We start from the raw sequence: 12,447 nt of genomic DNA on the forward strand, positions 1-12,447 counted from the left end.
GATTAATAATGCATCCTGAGACCGTTTTACTCAAAGTTAGAGCAAAAAAATTTTTTGTCCAAAAATCTTCCGTCGGTCATACCGGTACCCATGTCCTATGACTTGTACCAAGTTGTGAAGGGTACATTTTGACAAAAATCCAAAAAAATCATTAAAAAGTCGCTATTGCTTATTGCATTCAGCATCGTTAGACGACTCTTATATGCCTTGGATGACCACTGTCTGATGATTATTTTAGATTTTATGCCAAAATTTTGATTTCGTGTCTTACGTCCCTACATTAGACGACCTTGGACTTTCGTCTCCTACACCGCCATGCAACTTTGATGGTCGGGTAACTTTCGCTATTTACTGTCGGAGATCACTTTTCGTGATTAATAATGCATCCTGACACCGTTTTACTCAAAGTTAGAGTAAAAAAATTTTTTGTCCAAAAATCTTCCGTCGGTCATACCGGTACCCATGTCCTATGACTTGTACCAAGTTGTGAAGGGTACATTTTGACAAAAATCCAAAAAAATCATTAAAAAGTCGCTATTGCTTATTGCATTCAGCATCGTTAGACGACTCTAATATGCCTTGGATGACCACTGTCTGATGATTATTTTAGCTTTTATGCCAAAATTTTGATTTCGTGTCTTACGTCCCTACATTAGACGACCTTGGATTTTCGTCTCCTGCACCGCCATGCAACTTTGATGGTCGGGTAACTTTCGCTATTTACTGTCGGAGATCACTTTTCATGATTAATAATGCATCCTGAGACCGTTTTACTCAAAGTTAGAGCAAAAAAATTTTTTGTCCAAAAATCTTCCGTCGGTCATACCGGTACCCATGTCCTATGACTTGTACCAAGTTGTGAAGGGTACATTTTGACAAAAATCCAAAAAAATCATTAAAAAGTCGCTATTGCTTATTGCATTCAGCATCGTTAGACGACTCTTATATGCCTTGGATGACCACTGTCTGATGATTATTTTAGATTTTATGCCAAAATTTTGATTTCGTGTCTTACGTCCCTACATTAGACGACCTTGGACTTTCGTCTCCTACACCGCCATGCAACTTTGATGGTCGGGTAACTTTCGCTATTTACTGTCGGAGATCACTTTTCGTGATTAATAATGCATCCTGACACCGTTTTACTCAAAGTTAGAGTAAAAAAATTTTTTGTCCAAAAATCTTCCGTCGGTCATACCGGTACCCATGTCCTATGACTTGTACCAAGTTGTGAAGGGTACATTTTGACAAAAATCCAAAAAAATCATTAAAAAGTCGCTATTGCTTATTGCATTCAGCATCGTTAGACGACTCTAATATGCCTTGGATGACCACTGTCTGATGATTATTTTAGCTTTTATGCCAAAATTTTGATTTCGTGTCTTACGTCCCTACATTAGACGACCTTGGATTTTCGTCTCCTGCACCGCCATGCAACTTTGATGGTCGGGTAACTTTCGCTATTTACTGTCGGAGATCACTTTTCATGATTAATAATGCATCCTGAGACCGTTTTACTCAAAGTTAGAGCAAAAAAATTTTTTGTCCAAAAATCTTCCGTCGGTCATACCGGTACCCATGTCCTATGACTTGTACCAAGTTGTGAAGGGTACATTTTGACAAAAATCCAAAAAAATCTTTAAAAAGTCGCTATTGCTTATTGCATTCAGCATCGTTAGACGACTCTTATATGCCTTGGATGACCACTGTCTGATGATTATTTTAGATTTTATGCCAAAATTTTGATTTCGTGTCTTACGTCCCTACATTAGACGACCTTGGATTTTCTTCTCCCACACCGCCATACAACTTTGATGGTCGGGTGATTTTTGCTATTTACTGTCGGTGTTCACTTTTCGTGGTTAAATATGTATTCTGAGACAGTTTTACTCAAAGTTAGAGAAAAAAATTTTCTTCTCAAAAAATCCCCCGAAACCAATGTCTTATACATTGTACCAGGTTATGAGGCGCACCTGTGTGTGAAGAGTTCTTCGTGTGGTTTATAGACATTTCAGGCACTTGGTATATATTTTTGGTTTCTTACCAACCAATTCGACTTGCCTTCATCTCTTGTTAGGTTTATAATATCAATACTCGAACTTATATGCATGTTCAGGGACATCATTTTAACTTTCGGTTTGCACCCAAGTCCCGAACTTAGAGATATTTTTGGTTTTGGACCAACCAATTCGACTTGCCTTCATCTCTTGTTAGGTTTATAATATCAATACTCGAACTTATATGCATGTTCAGGGACATCATATTAACTTTCGGTTTGTACCCAAGTCCCGAACTTAGTGATATTTTTGGTTTCCGACCAACCAATTCGACTTGCCTTCATCGCTTGTTAGGTTTATAATATCAATACTCGAACTTATATGCATGTTCAGGGACATCATTTTAACTTTCGGTTTGTACCCAAGTCCCGAACTTAGTGATATTTTTGGTTTCCAACCAACCAATTCGACTTGCCTTCATCTCTTGTTAGGTTTATAATATCAATACTCGAACTTATATGCATGTTCAGGGACATCATATTAACTTTCGGTTTGTACCCAAGTCCCGAACTTAGTGATATTTTTGGTTTCCGACCAACCAATTCGACTTGCCTTCATCTCTTGTTAGGTTTATAATATCAATACTCGAACTTATATGCATGTTCAGGAACATCATTTTAACTTTCGGTTTGCACCCAAGTCCCGAACTTAGAGATATTTTTGGTTTTGGACCAACCAATTCGACTTGCCTTCATCTCTTGTTAGGTTTATAATATCAATACTCGAACTTATATGCATGTTCAGGGACATCATATTAACTTTCGGTTTGTACCCAAGTCCCGAACTTAGTGATATTTTTGGTTTCCGACCAACCAATTCGACTTGCCTTCATCGCTTGTTAGGTTTATAATATCAATACTCGAACTTATATGCATGTTCAGGGACATCATTTTAACTTTCGGTTTGTACCCAAGTCCCGAACTTAGTGATATTTTTGGTTTCCAACCAACCAATTCGACTTGCCTTCATCTCTTGTTAGGTTTATAATATCAATACTCGAACTTATATGCATGTTCAGGGACATCATATTAACTTTCGGTTTGTACCCAAGTCCCGAACTTAGAGATATTTTTGGTTTCTTACTTACCAATTCGACTTGCCTTCATCTCTTGTTAGGTTTATAATATCAATACTCGAACTTATATGCATGTTCAGGGACATCATATTCACTTTCGGTTTGCACCCAAGTCCCGAACTTAGTGATATTTTTGGTTTCTTACCAACCAATTCGACTTGCCTTCATCTCTTGTTAGGTTTATAATATCAATACTCGAACTTATATGCATGTTCAGGGACATCATTTTAACTTTCGGTTTGCACCCAAGTCCCGAACTTAGAGATATTTTTGGTTTCTTACTTACCAATTCGACTTGCCTTCATCTCTTGTTAGGTTTATAATATCAATACTCGAACTTATATGCATGTTCAGGGACATCATATTCACTTTCGGTTTGCACCCAAGTCCCGAACTTAGTGATATTTTTGGTTTCTTACCAACCAATTCGACTTGCCTTCATCTCTTGTTAGGTTTATAATATCAATACTCGAACTTATATGCATGTTCAGGGACATCATTTTAACTTTCGGTTTGCACCCAAGTCCCGAACTTAGAGATATTTTTGGTTTTGGACCAACCAATTCGACTTGCCTTCATCTCTTGTTAGGTTTATAATATCAATACTCGAACTTATATGCATGTTCAGGGACATCATATTAACTTTCGGTTTTCACCCAAGTCCCGAACTTAGAGATATTTTTGGTTTCTTACTTACCAATTCGACTTGCCTTCATCTCTTGTTAGGTTTATAATATCAATACTCGAACTTATATGCATGTTCAGGGACATCATTTTAACTTTCGGTTTGCACCCAAGTCCCGAACTTAGTGATATTTTTGGTTTCTTACTTACCAATTCGACTTGCCTTCATCTCTTGTTAGGTTTATAATATCAATACTCGAACTTATATGCATGTTCAGGGACATCATTTTAACTTTCGGTTTGCACCCAAGTCCCGAACTTAGAGATATTTTTGGTTTCTTACTTACCAATTCGACTTGCCTTCATCTCTTGTTAGGTTTATAATATCAATACTCGAACTTATATGCATGTTCAGGGACATCATTTTAACTTTCGGTTTGCACCCAAGTCCCGAACTTAGAGATATTTTTGGTTTCTTACTTACCAATTCGACTTGCCTTCATCTCTTGTTAGGTTTATAATATCAATACTCGAACTTATATGCATGTTCAGGGACATCATTTTAACTTTCGGTTTGCACCCAAGTCCCGAACTTAGAGATATTTTTGGTTTCTTACTTACCAATTCGACTTGCCTTCATCTCTTGTTAGGTTTATAATATCAATACTCGAACTTATATGCATGTTCAGGGACATCATATTCACTTTCGGTTTGCACCCAAGTCCCGAACTTAGTGATATTTTTGGTTTCTTACCAACCAATTCGACTTGCCTTCATCTCTTGTTAGGTTTATAATATCAATACTCGAACTTATATGCATGTTCAGGGACATCATTTTAACTTTCGGTTTGCACCCAAGTCCCGAACTTAGAGATATTTTTGGTTTTGGACCAACCAATTCGACTTGCCTTCATCTCTTGTTAGGTTTATAATATCAATACTCGAACTTATATGCATGTTCAGGGACATCATATTAACTTTCGGTTTGCACCCAAGTCCCGAACTTAGAGATATTTTTGGTTTCTTACTTACCAATTCGACTTGCCTTCATCTCTTGTTAGGTTTATAATATCAATACTCGAACTTATATGCATGTTCAGGGACATCATTTTAACTTTCGGTTTGCACCCAAGTCCCGAACTTAGTGATATTTTTGGTTTCTTACTTACCAATTCGACTTGCCTTCATCTCTTGTTAGGTTTATAATATCAATACTCGAACTTATATGCATGTTCAGGGACATCATTTTAACTTTCGGTTTGCACCCAAGTCCCGAACTTAGAGATATTTTTGGTTTCTTACTTACCAATTCGACTTGCCTTCATCTCTTGTTAGGTTTATAATATCAATACTCGAACTTATATGCATGTTCAGGGACATCATTTTAACTTTCGGTTTGCACCCAAGTCCCGAACTTAGAGATATTTTTGGTTTCTTACTTACCAATTCGACTTGCCTTCATCTCTTGTTAGGTTTATAATATCAATACTCGAACTTATATGCATGTTCAGGGACATCATTTTAACTTTCGGTTTGCACCCAAGTCCCGAACTTAGAGATATTTTTGGTTTATTACAAACCAATTCGACTTGCCTTCATCTCTTGTTAGGTTTATAATATCAATACTCGAACTTATATGCATGTTCAGGGACATCATTTTAACTTTCGGTTTGCACCCAAGTCCCGAACTTAGAGATATTTTTGGTTTCTTACTTACCAATTCGACTTGCCTTCATCTCTTGTTAGGTTTATAATATCAATACTCGAACTTATATGCATGTTCAGGGACATCATTTTAACTTTCGGTTTGCACCCAAGTCCCGAACTTAGAGATATTTTTGGTTTCTTACTTACCAATTCGACTTGCCTTCATCTCTTGTTAGGTTTATAATATCAATACTCGAACTTATATGCATGTTCAGGGACATCATATTAACTTTCGGTTTGCACCCAAGTCCCGAACTTAGAGATATTTTTGGTTTTGGACCAACCAATTCGACTTGCCTTCATCTCTTGTTAGGTTTATAATATCAATACTCGAACTTATATGCATGTTCAGGGACATCATATTAACTTTCGGTTTGTACCCAAGTCCCGAACTTAGTGATATTTTTGGTTTCCGACCAACCAATTCGACTTGCCTTCATCGCTTGTTAGGTTTATAATATCAATACTCGAACTTATATGCATGTTCAGGGACATCATTTTAACTTTCGGTTTGTACCCAAGTCCCGAACTTAGTGATATTTTTGGTTTCCAACCAACCAATTCGACTTGCCTTCATCTCTTGTTAGGTTTATAATATCAATACTCGAACTTATATGCATGTTCAGGGACATCATATTAACTTTCGGTTTGTACCCAAGTCCCGAACTTAGTGATATTTTTGGTTTCCGACCAACCAATTCGACTTGCCTTCATCTCTTGTTAGGTTTATAATATCAATACTCGAACTTATATGCATGTTCAGGAACATCATTTTAACTTTCGGTTTGCACCCAAGTCCCGAACTTAGAGATATTTTTGGTTTTGGACCAACCAATTCGACTTGCCTTCATCTCTTGTTAGGTTTATAATATCAATACTCGAACTTATATGCATGTTCAGGGACATCATATTAACTTTCGGTTTGTACCCAAGTCCCGAACTTAGTGATATTTTTGGTTTCCGACCAACCAATTCGACTTGCCTTCATCGCTTGTTAGGTTTATAATATCAATACTCGAACTTATATGCATGTTCAGGGACATCATTTTAACTTTCGGTTTGTACCCAAGTCCCGAACTTAGTGATATTTTTGGTTTCCAACCAACCAATTCGACTTGCCTTCATCTCTTGTTAGGTTTATAATATCAATACTCGAACTTATATGCATGTTCAGGGACATCATATTAACTTTCGGTTTGTACCCAAGTCCCGAACTTAGAGATATTTTTGGTTTCTTACTTACCAATTCGACTTGCCTTCATCTCTTGTTAGGTTTATAATATCAATACTCGAACTTATATGCATGTTCAGGGACATCATATTCACTTTCGGTTTGCACCCAAGTCCCGAACTTAGTGATATTTTTGGTTTCTTACCAACCAATTCGACTTGCCTTCATCTCTTGTTAGGTTTATAATATCAATACTCGAACTTATATGCATGTTCAGGGACATCATTTTAACTTTCGGTTTGCACCCAAGTCCCGAACTTAGAGATATTTTTGGTTTCTTACTTACCAATTCGACTTGCCTTCATCTCTTGTTAGGTTTATAATATCAATACTCGAACTTATATGCATGTTCAGGGACATCATATTAACTTTCGGTTTGCACCCAAGTCCCGAACTTAGTGATATTTTTGGTTTCTTACCAACCAATTCGACTTGCCTTCATCTCTTGTTAGGTTTATAATATCAATACTCGAACTTATATGCATGTTCAGGGACATCATTTTAACTTTCGGTTTGCACCCAAGTCCCGAACTTAGAGATATTTTTGGTTTTGGACCAACCAATTCGACTTGCCTTCATCTCTTGTTAGGTTTATAATATCAATACTCGAACTTATATGCATGTTCAGGGACATCATATTAACTTTCGGTTTGCACCCAAGTCCCGAACTTAGAGATATTTTTGGTTTCTTACTTACCAATTCGACTTGCCTTCATCTCTTGTTAGGTTTATAATATCAATACTCGAACTTATATGCATGTTCAGGGACATCATTTTAACTTTCGGTTTGCACCCAAGTCCCGAACTTAGTGATATTTTTGGTTTCTTACTTACCAATTCGACTTGCCTTCATCTCTTGTTAGGTTTATAATATCAATACTCGAACTTATATGCATGTTCAGGGACATCATTTTAACTTTCGGTTTGCACCCAAGTCCCGAACTTAGAGATATTTTTGGTTTCTTACTTACCAATTCGACTTGCCTTCATCTCTTGTTAGGTTTATAATATCAATACTCGAACTTATATGCATGTTCAGGGACATCATTTTAACTTTCGGTTTGCACCCAAGTCCCGAACTTAGAGATATTTTTGGTTTCTTACTTACCAATTCGACTTGCCTTCATCTCTTGTTAGGTTTATAATATCAATACTCGAACTTATATGCATGTTCAGGGACATCATTTTAACTTTCGGTTTGCACCCAAGTCCCGAACTTAGAGATATTTTTGGTTTCTTACTTACCAATTCGACTTGCCTTCATCTCTTGTTAGGTTTATAATATCAATACTCGAACTTATATGCATGTTCAGGGACATCATTTTCACTTTCGGTTTGCACCCAAGTCCCGAACTTAGTGATATTTTTGGTTTCTTACCAACCAATTCGACTTGCCTTCATCTCTTGTTAGGTTTATAATATCAATACTCGAACTTATATGCATGTTCAGGGACATCATTTTAACTTTCGGTTTGCACCCAAGTCCCGAACTTAGAGATATTTTTGGTTTTGGACCAACCAATTCGACTTGCCTTCATCTCTTGTTAGGTTTATAATATCAATACTCGAACTTATATGCATGTTCAGGGACATCATATTAACTTTCGGTTTGCACCCAAGTCCCGAACTTAGAGATATTTTTGGTTTCTTACTTACCAATTCGACTTGCCTTCATCTCTTGTTAGGTTTATAATATCAATACTCGAACTTATATGCATGTTCAGGGACATCATTTTAACTTTCGGTTTGCACCCAAGTCCCGAACTTAGTGATATTTTTGGTTTCTTACCAACCAATTCGACTTGCCTTCATCTCTTGTTAGGTTTATAATATCAATACTCGAACTTATATGCATGTTCAGGGACATCATTTTAACTTTCGGTTTGCACCCAAGTCCCGAACTTAGAGATATTTTTGGTTTCTTACTTACCAATTCGACTTGCCTTCATCTCTTGTTAGGTTTATAATATCAATACTCGAACTTATATGCATGTTCAGGGACATCATTTTAACTTTCGGTTTGCACCCAAGTCCCGAACTTAGAGATATTTTTGGTTTCTTACTTACCAATTCGACTTGCCTTCATCTCTTGTTAGGTTTATAATATCAATACTCGAACTTATATGCATGTTCAGGGACATCATTTTAACTTTCGGTTTGCACCCAAGTCCCGAACTTAGAGATATTTTTGGTTTCTTACTTACCAATTCGACTTGCCTTCATCTCTTGTTAGGTTTATAATATCAATACTCGAACTTATATGCATGTTCAGGGACATCATATTCACTTTCGGTTTGCACCCAAGTCCCGAACTTAGAGATATTTTTGGTTTTGGACCAACCAATTCGACTTGCCTTCATCTCTTGTTAGGTTTATAATATCAATACTCGAACTTATATGCATGTTCAGGGACATCATATTAACTTTCGGTTTGTACCCAAGTCCCGAACTTAGTGATATTTTTGGTTTCCGACCAACCAATTCGACTTGCCTTCATCGCTTGTTAGGTTTATAATATCAATACTCGAACTTATATGCATGTTCAGGGACATCATTTTAACTTTCGGTTTGTACCCAAGTCCCGAACTTAGTGATATTTTTGGTTTCCAACCAACCAATTCGACTTGCCTTCATCTCTTGTTAGGTTTATAATATCAATACTCGAACTTATATGCATGTTCAGGGACATCATATTAACTTTCGGTTTGTACCCAAGTCCCGAACTTAGAGATATTTTTGGTTTCTTACTTACCAATTCGACTTGCCTTCATCTCTTGTTAGGTTAACACAATTTTTAATGCAATTGCATGTATTTTGTGAGCTTATGGGTGAGGGATTTATGTAGCGGACTTAGAGAAATTTTTGAAGTCCAAACATTCAATTTGGACTCCATACTCCATTGCTCCTCTAAGAGGTACCTAGTACCCCGTACCGAAGCAACCTTCACGTTTGAACTTTCCACTAGGAGGTGCAGCCATCACTCGACATGTTAATCATTATCACCCCATACTACTCTCTATATCCGGATACGGCGCTAACCCGATTGCTTGCCCCGACAGCAATCGACCCACTCGTAAGCGGGTTACCCGTAGGTAAGTCAACGATGCGTATTGCCCCCTTCAAGCAAACCGATCATCACTCCGTGGAGGAGTAATGACGGACCCGTACCGGTATCAACTGCATATGATCAACATTCTTATGAACCCACACACTCTTCGCTTATATGCTCAGTAACATTTCAATACTCTCTCTGTCTTTCGTTTTCCAACTCATTCATCGTGCATACTGAACACACCCGGAAAGGTGCGACAGTACACACGAATACACCACCAAGCATGGGTCGCCTGAGAGGATCGATGCGAACGCATCTCTACAACTCGCAGCTCCCAGCCTGAAGTCCCGTCGTTTGCGGGCGGTCGGTAGGCATCGAAACTAGTCAAGTCCACGGTCGGCGAGGTCAGCTGCCACCAGTGTTCCCTATGGTCAGGTACTAACACGTGCGGTGCGACCCTGCGCGATGCGGCCAAGTCTAGAAGCGGGGATGAGGCGCCAGGCTGCGAGGCAGCGCCAGCGTATCTCGGAGGGTTGTTAGGCCCGCTAGCTTACGATTGCCTATGGGGGTTTGAAGCGCTATCAGCTCGGATTGGTTACGACCTTAGAGGCGTTCAGGCATAATCCAGCGGACGTAGCGTCATACCAAAGTCCGGTCGAACTAGTATTGAGCCAGTGGTCCGTACCTGTGGTTCCTCTCGTACTGCACAGGAATTCCGTTAAGATAGCACAAATGCACACACCAGTAGGGTAAAACTAACCTGTCTCACGACGGTCTAAACCCAGCTCACGTTCCCTTGAAAGGGTGAACAATCCTACGCTTTGGGAATTTTGCTTCACAATGATAGGAAGAGCCGACATCGAAGGATCAAAAAGTCACGTCGCTATGAACGCTTGGCGACCACAAGCCAGTTATCCCTGTCAATGCTGCGGTTAAGACGGCAATTAGGAAGTACCCGGAGGTTTTCGTCCGTTTGTATCAGGACTGCCTGGACCGGGGTGCGTTTCCAGCGCCCTGGAAGAGGCAGCGCTTGGTGCTGCTGCCAAAGCCTGGCAAACCTCCTGGGGAAAGCTCCTCCTACCGGCCGCTGTGCATGCTTGATGCACTCGGCAAGGTATTGGAGCGCCTAATCCTTAACCGGCTGAACGAGTTCCTGGAGGAACCAGATGCGGAACGATTGTCGGACGAACAGTACGGATTCCGGCGGGGCAGATCCACCATCAGTGCGATCCAGCGCGTTGTCGAAGCGGGCAGGAAGGCCATGTCCTTTCACCGTACCAATGCCCGAGACAAGCGCTGCCTGATGGTGGTTGCCCTGGACATCCGCAACGCGTTCAACTCCGCGCCTTGGCAGGCCATCGCCAGCGCGTTGAGGGACAAGGGGGTACCGTCGTCGCTGCAGAGGATGCTGAAAAGCTACTTCGAGGATCGGCGACTGGTTATCGACACCAGCGAAGGCCCCGTCGAGCGCAGCATCAGCGCGGGAGTTCCACAGGGTTCCATATTGGGACCCACGCTGTGGAACGTGCTGTACGACGGGGTCCTGGGTGTCCAGTTGCCTGAGGGGGCCGAGGTTATTGGCTACGCCGATGACCTTGTAGTCTTGGTCCCCGCAACGACACCCCAAGCCGCTTCCTCAACTGCTGAACGCGCCATCGCGGCGATCACGACCTGGCTGGACCAAAACCGTCTTTCGTTGGCTCCGGAGAAGACGGAAATGACGCTCATCTCCACCCTGAAGCGTCATCCGGTCGTCAGCATCAACATCGGGGGAGTGGTCGTGCAATCCCAGCGCTCCATCCGCTATCTTGGAGTTTGGTTGCACGACCACCTGTCATGGTTGCCGCACGTTCAGCAGGTTGCAGCGAAGGCCATGAGGGTTGCGGAAGCCATCACGCGCCTCATGCCGAACCACAGTGGCCCGAAATCGTCACGTGCCCGACTACTGGCGGCCGTTGCGGACTCCATCCTTCGCTACGGGGCCCCAGTATGGTCGGAGGGATTGCAGCTGCAACAGTGTCACAGACTGGTGCAGCGTGTGCAGAGGACGACGGCCATTCGGGTGTGTCGGGCTTTCCGGACGGTGAGGGGAGAGACGGCCGTGCTGCTGGCCGGTCTCATCCCGATATGCCTGCTGATCGAGGAGGACAGCAGGGTGCATCATCGTCTGCAGGATCCTGCGAACGAACACTCGAGAGCGAGTGTAAAGAGCATGGAGCGCGACCGTACCTACGGGCAGTGGCAGCAGCAGTGGGACGCGAATGCTGCTAGAGAGGACGCCAGTCGGTTCACTCGGTGGACGTATCGAGTGATACCTGACGTGAGGACATGGCAGTCACGGAAACACGGAGACGTGACGTTCCAGTTGGCGCAGGTTTTGTCCGGTCACGGTTTTTTCCGTGACTACCTGTGCCGGATGGGCTTCACGTCGTCCCCGGACTGCCCCAGATGTCCTGGCGTCGCTGAGACGGCGGAACACGCCGTTTTCAGCTGCCCCAGGTTCGCCACTGAACGCGGAAGGCTGCTCGAGGCGGGTAGTACGAGCGAGATCACCCCCGAAGGTCTCGTTGCCGCTCTGCTCGAGAGCCCGGAACGTTGGAGCAGCATCTGTGAGTTCGTCGCCGGCGTCACGGACGAGCTCCAGGATGGTTGGAACGCGGAAAGGGAGCTGTTGGCTGCGCAGGGTCAGCCGTCAGCCGCA

The 12,447-nt window shown here is 41.6% G+C and overlaps 1 pseudogene; it reads right to left on the bottom strand.

The window, feature by feature from the left end:
- Positions 1-10,015: 10,015 nt before the first annotated feature.
- LOC126566950 (large subunit ribosomal RNA) overlaps positions 10,016-12,447 on the bottom strand; it is a 6,567-nt pseudogene continuing 4,135 nt past the window's right edge.

Source organism: Anopheles maculipalpis (assembly GCF_943734695.1).
Source record: "Anopheles maculipalpis chromosome X unlocalized genomic scaffold, idAnoMacuDA_375_x X_unloc_60, whole genome shotgun sequence".
NCBI classification, from domain to species: Eukaryota; Metazoa; Arthropoda; class Insecta; order Diptera; family Culicidae; genus Anopheles; species Anopheles maculipalpis.